Source organism: Triticum urartu, chromosome 4, assembly GCF_003073215.2.
Source record: "Triticum urartu cultivar G1812 chromosome 4, Tu2.1, whole genome shotgun sequence".
In the NCBI taxonomy this organism is placed as follows: Eukaryota; Viridiplantae; Streptophyta; class Magnoliopsida; order Poales; family Poaceae; genus Triticum; species Triticum urartu.
This window is the reverse complement of record NC_053025.1, coordinates 327,489,321-327,498,946: the sequence shown is the minus strand read 5'-3', so window position 1 is coordinate 327,498,946 and position 9,626 is coordinate 327,489,321.

Genomic DNA, 9,626 nt, shown 5'->3' with positions numbered 1-9,626 from the left:
GTGCCACTGGAAAGAGGAGTTGATTTCGGTCGAAATTGATATAAAGATCGCCGGAATCGGATGCACGGTTTGCAAATGGCAAGCAAAACAAATATGGCACCGATCTGCGATTAACAGCACGAGGCCATCTAAATGCATCAAGATAAATAAGCTACTGCACTCAAACATAGCAACAAAATACATGGCAGGGGTCCACTCGAGATGCTTGACAAAAGATGAACACTGAGCTACGGCTAAATCACTCAATAGCAGGTTCAAACAAGCATGGCAAAAGTGCAAACGATAATAGGTTACAGACTTAGAGAAATTAACAAGTCAGGAATTTAACATCAGGAAGCAATCTTTAGAGCATGAAAACTACATGCTACAAGAACATATCATGGCAAAGCAAGGCATGGCATGAATCTACTCAGAGCATACAACAAAAGTCCCTTAGTGACCATGAGCCAAAAGGGATCAGAAAATACAATTGCAATCATGTGAACATAGCAAAAACATAAACAGATTCAGACTTAGTGAAAAACTGGAGCATGGTAAAACAGATAACGAGTAGGCATGTTAACGAGCTTGATGCACTCACCACAAGGCATGGCATGATAAACTAAGCATACACCCAGCAAGTAGACATGGCAAGAACAACATAGCATGCACAGATCAACTACAACAAGCTCGGCAAAATCGCTAAACATGTTAACAATCTGCCAGGAACATAATATAGCAAAAGTAGAGCGTGATTGACTCAAGCTAGGGTGCTCCATAAATGCAAAAAAAGACATGGATGGATAGATCACCACAATATCTACAAAACATCCTTAATGATCATGCTCAAAAGAGGCACGGATCACTAGGAAACAACATGAACATATGGCATAAAAATAATGACAGGGCAAGGACTTAGAGAAATCCTAAGTCCCTGAAATCAGCAACATTGAGTAAGCTACTTTGCATGCTTGTGCTAGTCACCACAAAGATCACAGAAATACATGGCATACACCCCTGTAAAGATGGCATAGCATACTTCAAAACACATGTAGAGCTCGGGATCATAGCATGCACACATTAATCATGGCAAAAATGACAAAAGTGCATTTGCTGAAATAGATCTGAAACTATCATCACATAGCCCTCTTCCAACAGCATTTCAGGCATCAAGATGAGCTCAAATGAAAACGATGCAATGAGATGAAATGATGTACTCGTCGAGACGAACATTTTGATATGCTACACGCACGAATCGGAGCCATGGATGCAGAGTTATGGCATGATGAAGATCGCATAAAAATTATGGAGAGAGAGGAGAAAGTCAACCGAGGTGATTAGGGTTTTCCAGATCTGGATCTGTCGTGGCACTGTAGCAGGCACGCTTCCCGAGGTGCTCCGGCGAGAGGTCGCGGCTCCGACGAGCAGGGGCTTGCTCCGGCGAGGGGGAGATGAGGAGGAGGCCGGGGAGGACGCCGGCGACGAGGGAGGAGGCCGGAGAGGAGCAGATCCAGGCGCTCCTGCCCGGATCTAGCCACAGGCGGGGCCGGGCGAGCTGCGGAGCCGGCAACAGCCATGGCGCGACGGTGAGGTGAGGTGCCGAGCGGCGAGGTTAGGCAGCGCCGGCGCAGGTCATCGTGGTCGGCGGCTGCGGCGGCCGGCGACCTCGGTCGTGGGGCGGAGGAAGGCGAGGCCGCGCGGGTCGGTGGAGTACGAGGCGCGGCCAGGCCGGCCGGTGTGCACGGGAACCGAGGCCGGCGTCGGCGGGATGCGGTGGCGGCGGCCAACGCCGGCAAGGCCGCGGCGGCGCTGGGCGGAGGAGCGAGCCGAGTGGATGGCGGCGGGGCACACAGGCGGCGCAGGCCACGCGGCGGCGGCGGCCGCGGATGGGCCGGGCGGGCCCCGGATGGGCTCCGCGGGCCGCGGCGCGGGGAGAGAGAGAGGAGCGGTGAGGTGGTGGCACCAGATAGGCTGGAGGCGGCGGCGGTGCTGAGGTGGCATCCCCTGATTGGTCGGTGTGATGTGGCTGCGGGGCGGTGGACATGTCCGGCCGGTGGTGGGAAGTTTTGTCCGGCGGCGCGAGGAGCGGGGCTAGGGTTTGATCTGCGCGGATTTTCGGGGGAGGCCACATATTTATAGGTAGAGGGAGCTAGGAAAGTCCAAATGAGGTGCGGTTTGCAGCCACGCGATCGTGATCGAACGGCCTAGAAGGTGGAAGGGGTTTAGGTGGGTTTTGGGCCACTTTGAAGGGGTGTTGGCTGCAACACACACGAGGCCTTTTCGGTCCCTCGGTTAACCGTTGGAGTGTCAAACGAAGTCCAAATGGCACAAAACTTGACAGGCGGTCTACCGGTAGTAAACCAAGGCCGCATGACAAGTCTCGGTCCAATCCGAGAACGTTTACCACCCGCACACGAAAAGAGGCAAAAGTGGACGCCGGTGGACATAGGAGCGCCGGGTTGCAAAATGGACAACGGGGAAAATGTTCGGATGCATGAGACGAACATGTATGCAAATGAAATGCACATGATGACATGATATGGCATGCATGACACGCAAGCAATGACAAGGCAGCGACAGCGAATAACTAGAGGACAACTGGCACATCGGTCTCAGGGCGTTACATTCCACCCCCTCATGAGGATTCGGATGACGTATTTGTCACCAATTCTAAGATGGAGAGCATAATGAATCACCATCGACTGAAAGAGGCCATGCGTGCTCCAGCCTTTTCTGAGCAGGAATTTACCGCACTTAGCTCGGTGGATGCATGTATCCGAGCCGCTCGAGAAGGACTTGCCGGAGTTACTCAATTATTCTCAAAGGATATACAGGTAAGAGTTTGTGCAAATTTAATAGGCATATGCCAATAGCCCCCGAGACTTGAAGCGGTGAGGCCAACCGTTTTAAGGATCGATATGACCTGCAGTTCTCAAGGAGAAGAATACTGCGCTATCCCAGGAGCTGCAAACAAAGCAGACATAGCTTAATGTTGTCCCCGCCGAACTTGCGGAAGTGAAAATGGCCGCACTGACCACTTCCAAGAAGAAGAAACACGAGGAGGAAAAAGACAAAAATCCGAAGATATAGAGAGCTTAAAGGCTCAGTTATCGGTCGCTCGAAAAGAGAATGAGAAGCTGAAAGGCGGCATGTTCAATATGACTTTTAAAACTATCAGAGAGACTCATATTAGTCCACAATTCGGAATGTCATAACTTTGTTGTTGCAGGTCTTTTAACTGGTCGGCCGGAAAAATAAGTATCTGGATTTCAAGGTGACGTGCTTAAGGAGCTGTCCATGGCGCATGAGCGGACCCGGAAAGCCATGAAGAATATGGCCAAGGCTTTATGGACATCTGATACCCCTACAGAAAGTATGGAGGATCCGGCGAGCTTGTTCAAAGGTGCCCGGCACCGCTTTGAGCTATGGAAGACGTCTGCCTTCCGTGAGGGCGCACGAGAAGCCTGGGCAATGGTGAAGACACGCTTTACCAAGTTAGATCCGAATCATATGGCCCGAGTGGGACCGCAGGGACCAGACGGGAAAGAAAATCCATTGAACTTGGTGTATGACCAAGTAATGATAGCTGTGAAATATTCGCAGGAATACTATAGTTTAGACAATCTTATAGATGGAATAGATAAGGAGTAGCCATTTGATTCAATGTATCAATGTACTTTATGATCATCCTATATCTTCAGCCGAACATGTGAAAAAAATTGTCATCGCAGGCCTTCGGCTTTAACCTCCAAACCAAGATGGTGGAGTGTTTCCGGATACTTTTGTGGAATGTAAGGAACATTCATTACATCCGAAAACCAGGCAACCCAGACATTGTGCTCGAACAGACAAAAAATTAGTTCGGTAGCTATGTTATATTACATATGTAAGAAACATCTTCCAAGGAGAATAGTTCCGTTAAGGGTTCCTTTCCTTGGGTTGGCATGATTTAATTGTGCGTGCCTAGGCTTTGATCCGAATTACGGGGAAATTGTCCCGTATTATTTTTTCGAAGAGTTACAGGAATGTAACAATCTGTCGTTTGATTGCCGACCAATTATTGTCTTAAGAACGCTAGCTTTCGGCTTCACCCGTCTGAGGTACAGGTCCGGATTACCCAATTGTAACAGTCGTAGAGGTGCTCCCTTTACGCCCTAGACAAACAACCGGGAACGTAGGGCATAAACACAGGAGCAAGGCAACCCAGCTTGGAAAAACCTTAAGTCATAGAGGTGCATATAAGGGCAAAAGGGTGTATATAAACAAACGACTGTTTAGTGTAAGCTCTAAGCTTTTAATAATAAGCTTAGTCGAAGAAGCCCCCAGTCATAGTGGGGTGTATATATTTAAAATGTGATCCCCTTAAGAGTTCGGCTTATCCGAACATATCCTAGGGAATTTATAAAAACGAGAGAACAAAAATAAATGAAGAGGAGAAAAAGGGAACAAAAAAAACACACGGCCGAACTTATGCGTAGAATCTTCGGAGCCAAGCAGCATTCCATTCGGCTCGAGGCGATTATCCGATGCATTACGAAGGCGATAGGCTCCTCCTATGAGAACTTCATCTATAATGAAGGGCCCCTCCCGTTTTGGTTTGAGCTTGTCCTTCTTCTTCTCTGGGAGGCATAAAACGAGTCCGCTGACATTATAAGTCTTGGCCCGCACTTCTCTGCTTTGGTATCTCCGAGCCTGTTGTTGATAAAATGCCGAACGGGCTTGTGCAATATCACGCTCCTCCTCAAGGCCGTCTAGGTCGTCCTGCCAATCGAGCTCGGCTTCTCGCTCTTCATACATGCGCACTCGAGGTGAGTCATGAATAAGATCGCAGGCCAAGACAGCCTCTGCGTCGTACACCATGAAAAAAGTTGTGTATCTGGTCGTGCGATTAGGCGTAGTCCGCAGTCCCCAAGCACGGAATTGAGTTCCTCAACCCAGTGCTTATCTGACTCCCATAGGGATCGCACCAGTATGGGTTTGATGCTGCTCATTATCAGGCCATTAGCTTGTCCGACCTGACCGTTTGTCTGAGGGTGGTATACGGATGCATAATCGAGCTTAATGCCCGAGATAGCGCACCAATTTTTCACCTCATCGGCTATGAAATCGGAGCCATTATTAGTGACGATGCTTTGCGGGACACCATAACAGTGTACCACGCCGGATATAAAGTCGATCAATGGCCCTGCTTCAGCCGTTTTTACTGGTTTGGCCTCTATCCACTTAGTGAATTTATCCACCATAAACAGTAAATATTTCTTCTTGTGGCTTCCCCCTTTAAGGGGTCCAACCATATCTAGCCCCCAGACAGCAAAAGGCCAAGTGATGGGGATTGTTCTTAAGGCAGTGGGCGGCATATGACTTTGATTGGCGAAAAGCTGACATCCCACACAGCGTTGCACAAGGGGCATGTGTGTCTGCTCGGGCCATTGGCCAAAAGAAACATGTACGAAAGGCCTTGCTTACGAGGGCTCGATCTGTGGCGTGATGGCCGCCTAGACCAGCGTGTATTTCAGCCGAGAGTTGCCGTCCATCCTCTTCCGAGATGCACCTTTGAAGGACTCCAGTAGTGCTTTTCTTGTATAGTTCACCTTCGTGAACTTTATAGGCTTTAAAGCATCAAACTATGCGACGGGCCCCATTTTGATCATCAGGAAGCTCCTGCCTATTAAGGTAGGCCAGGAAGGGTTTGGTCCATGGGGCAATAACGACCATGATTACATGGGCGAAAAGTGTTATTTCGGTGGCCACACCCCCGATGACATATGTATTGTGTTCGGTTGCTGAGGGTATGATCGGTCCGGGCTAGCATCTCCACTCTTGTCCTGCCATACCACGGATGGCTTAAAGAGCCTTTCCACAAAGGTGTTAGGCGGGATGGGATCGCATTTAGCGCCCATTTGAGCGAGGATGTCTGCTACCTGGTTACTATCCTGAGCAACATGATGGAACTCAAGCCCCTCAAACCGAGCTGATATTTTGAGTACGGCATTTTGGTATGCCGCCATTTTTGGATATTTTGCATCGAACTCTCCATTTATTTGGGATATAGCGAGGTTTGTATGCCCATGGAGACAGTCATTCGGAGGCCGTGCAGAATAGCCTCATATTCAGCGGCATTATTGGAGAACGTATACATTATTTGCAGCACGTAGTGGACTGTATCTCCCACAGGGGATGTCAAAATGACACTAGCCCCCAGTTCGGCTAACATTTTAGAGCCGTCAAAGTACATGATCTAGTTGGAGTATGTACTGTACTCTTTAGGGAGCTCGGCTTCTGTCCACTCGGCGACAAAGTCGGCCAGCACCTGAGACTTAATAGCTCGGCGTGGCTTGTATGTGATTTCAAATGGTAGGAGCTCAATGGCCCATTTGGCAATGCGACCGGTAGCATCCGATTATTTATGATGTCATTGAGTGGTACTTCAGATGCCACCATGATCAAACACTCTTGAAAATAGTGTGGCAGCTTTCGAGATGCCATAAAGACCGCATAAGCTATCTTCTGATAGTGAGGGTATCGGGATTTGCATGGTGTAAGGACCGCCAATACGTAGTATACTGGTTTCTGGATGGGGAATTTGTGTCCCTCTTCCTCTCGCTCGACGATGAGCACGGTGCTCACAACTTGGTGAGTCACGGATATGTAGAGCAACATAGGCTCGCCAAAACCTAGGGCGGCTAGGATTGGGTTACCTGCTAACAATGTTTTTATTTCTTCCAATCCGTATGTAGCCGCATCCGTCCATTCCAAGTGATCGGTGCGTCAGAGTAGTCTATAGAGCGGTAATGCCTTTTCTCCCAATCTGGAGATGAAGCGGCTTAAGGCTGCCACGCACCTAGCTAGTTTTTGGACCTACTTTAAGTCTGTTGGTGTTGCCAATTGTGACGGGGCTCGGATTTTGGCTGGGTTCGCTTTGATTCCTCTATTGGAAACAATGAACCCGAGCAGTTTCTCGGCTGGAACGCCGAAAACACATTTTTCTGGATTGAGTCATATGTCATATGTTCGGAGGTTGTCAAATGTGAGGCGTAGATCGTCCACCAATAATTCGACGTGTTTAGTCTTGATGACCACGTCGTCTGCATATGCCTCCACTGTCTTGCCGATTTGTTTTGCCAAACATGTTTGGATCATGCGTTGGTAAGTGGCACCAGTGTTTTTGAGCCCAAAGCGCATAGTGTTGAAGAAAAAGGCCCATACGGGGTAATAAATGTCGTTGCGGGCTGGTAGGACTCTGATACATCTCCAACGTATCTAATTCTCCAAACACTTTTGTCCTTGTTTTGGACTCTGACTTGCATGATTTGAATGGAACTAACCCGGACTGACGCTGTTTTCAGCAGAACTGCCATGGTGTTATTTTTGTGCAGAAATAAAAGTTCTCGGAATGACCTGAAAATCCATGGAGACACGTTCTGGAATTAATGAAAAATATTGGAGAAAGAATCAGCATCACGGGGCCCACACCCTGCCCACGAGGGTGCAGGGCGCCCCCTCCCCCCTCGGGGGCGCGCCCCCTGCCTCGTGGGCCCCTTGGGACTCCACCGACCTCAAACCCAACTCCATGTACTCACTTTCGGGGAGAGAAAAATCAAGGAGAAGGATTCATCATGTTTTACGAGATGGAGTCGCCGCCAAGCCCTAGTCTTCCTCGGGAGGGCTGATCTGGAGTCCATTGGGGGCTCCGGGGAGGGGGATCCATTGCCATCATCATCATCAACCAGCCTCCATCACCAATTTCATGATGCTCACCACCGTGCTTGAGTAATCTCATCATAGGCTTGCTGCACGGTGATGGGTTGGATGAGATTACCATGTAATCGAGTTAGTTTTGTTAGGGTTTGATCCCTAGTATCCATTATGTTCTAAGATTGATGTTGCTATGACTTTGCTATGCTTAATGCTTGTCACTAGGGCCCGAGTGCCATGATTTCAGATCTAAACCTATTATGTTTTCATGAATATATGTGAGTTCTTGATCCTATCTTGCAAGTCAATAGTCACCTACTATGTGTTATGATCCGGCAACCCCGAAGTGACAATAATCGGGACCACTCCCGGTGATGACCGTAGTTTGAGGAGTTCATGTATTCACTAAGTGTTAAAGCTTTGGTCCGGTACTCTATTGAAAGTAGGCCTTAATATCCCATAGTTTCCAATAGGACCCCGCTGCCACGGGAGGGTCGTACAAAAGATGTCATGCAAGTTCTTTTCCATAAGCACGTATGACTATATTCAGAATACATGCCTACATTACATTGATGAACTAGAGCTAGTTCTGTATTAACAATGTTATAACTATTGCATGAGGAATCGCATCCGACATAATTATCCATCATTGATCCATTTCCTACGAGCTTTTCACATATTGATCTTTGCTTAGTTACTTTTCCGTTGCCACTGTTACGGTTGCTACAAAAACTACTACTGTTACTTTTTCCACCGTTACCGTTACTTCCATACTACTTTGCTACTAAATATTTTGCTGCAGATATTAAGTCTTTTAGGTGTGGTTGAATGGCTAATACTTGAGAATATTCTTTGGCTCCCCTTGCGTCGAATCAATAAATTTGGGTTGAATACTCTACCCTCAAAAACTGTTGTGATCCCCTATACTTGTGGGTTATCAAGACTATTTTCTGGCGCCGTTGCCGGGGAGCATAGCTCTATTCTTTGAGTCACTTGGGATTTATATCTTTTGATCACTATGAGGAACTTGAAAGATGAAAGAACCAAGATTTTTCCCTCAACTACAAGGGGGGGTAAGGAACTGCCATCTAGCTCTGCACTTGATTCACCTTCTGTTATGAGTAAATTTGCGACACCTACACCTGTTATTGATTCTGATATGTCGCATGTTATTGATGATGCCACTTCTGCTATGCATGATGCTTATGGTGAAACTACTTTTATGCTTGATAATACTATGCCATTAGGTGAATTTCTTGATGAACAACTTGCTAGGGTTAGAGAGAATGAAACTATTGAAACAGATAATATTGATGAAACTGATGATGAATATTCTCCCCCTATATATGAATTTCCTGATGTGCCTGAGGGTTATGTTATGGATGAAGAAACTGCTAGAGACCTTTTTGCTTGCAAAGATAGATATGATCTTAAGAAACAGTTAGCTAAGTTGAAAGAAAAGTCTTTGAATGCTAGAATGAAATATGACCCTACTTTTGCTACTTCACATATCTGTATTTCTGATAAGGATTATGATTTCTCTATCGATCCTGAGTTAATTACTTTGGTTGAATCTGATCCTTTTTATGGCTGTGAATTTGAAACTATTGTGGCACATCTTACTAAAGTGAATAATATAGCCACCCTATTCACTCATGAGGAAAAAATTCGTTAGTACTATATCCTTAAGTTATTTCCGTTCTCATTAAAGGGTGATGCTAAAACATGGTTTAATTTTCTTGCTCTTGGTTGTGTGTGTAGTCCCCAGGATATGATTTAATACTTCTCTGCTAAATATTTCCCCGCTCATAAGAAACAATCTGCCTTAAGGGAAATATATAATTTTGTGCAAATTGAAGAAAAGAGTCTCCCACAAGCTTGGGGGAGGCTTCTCCGATTACTTAATGCTTTGCCTGATCATCCTCTCAAGAAAAATGAAATACTTGATATCT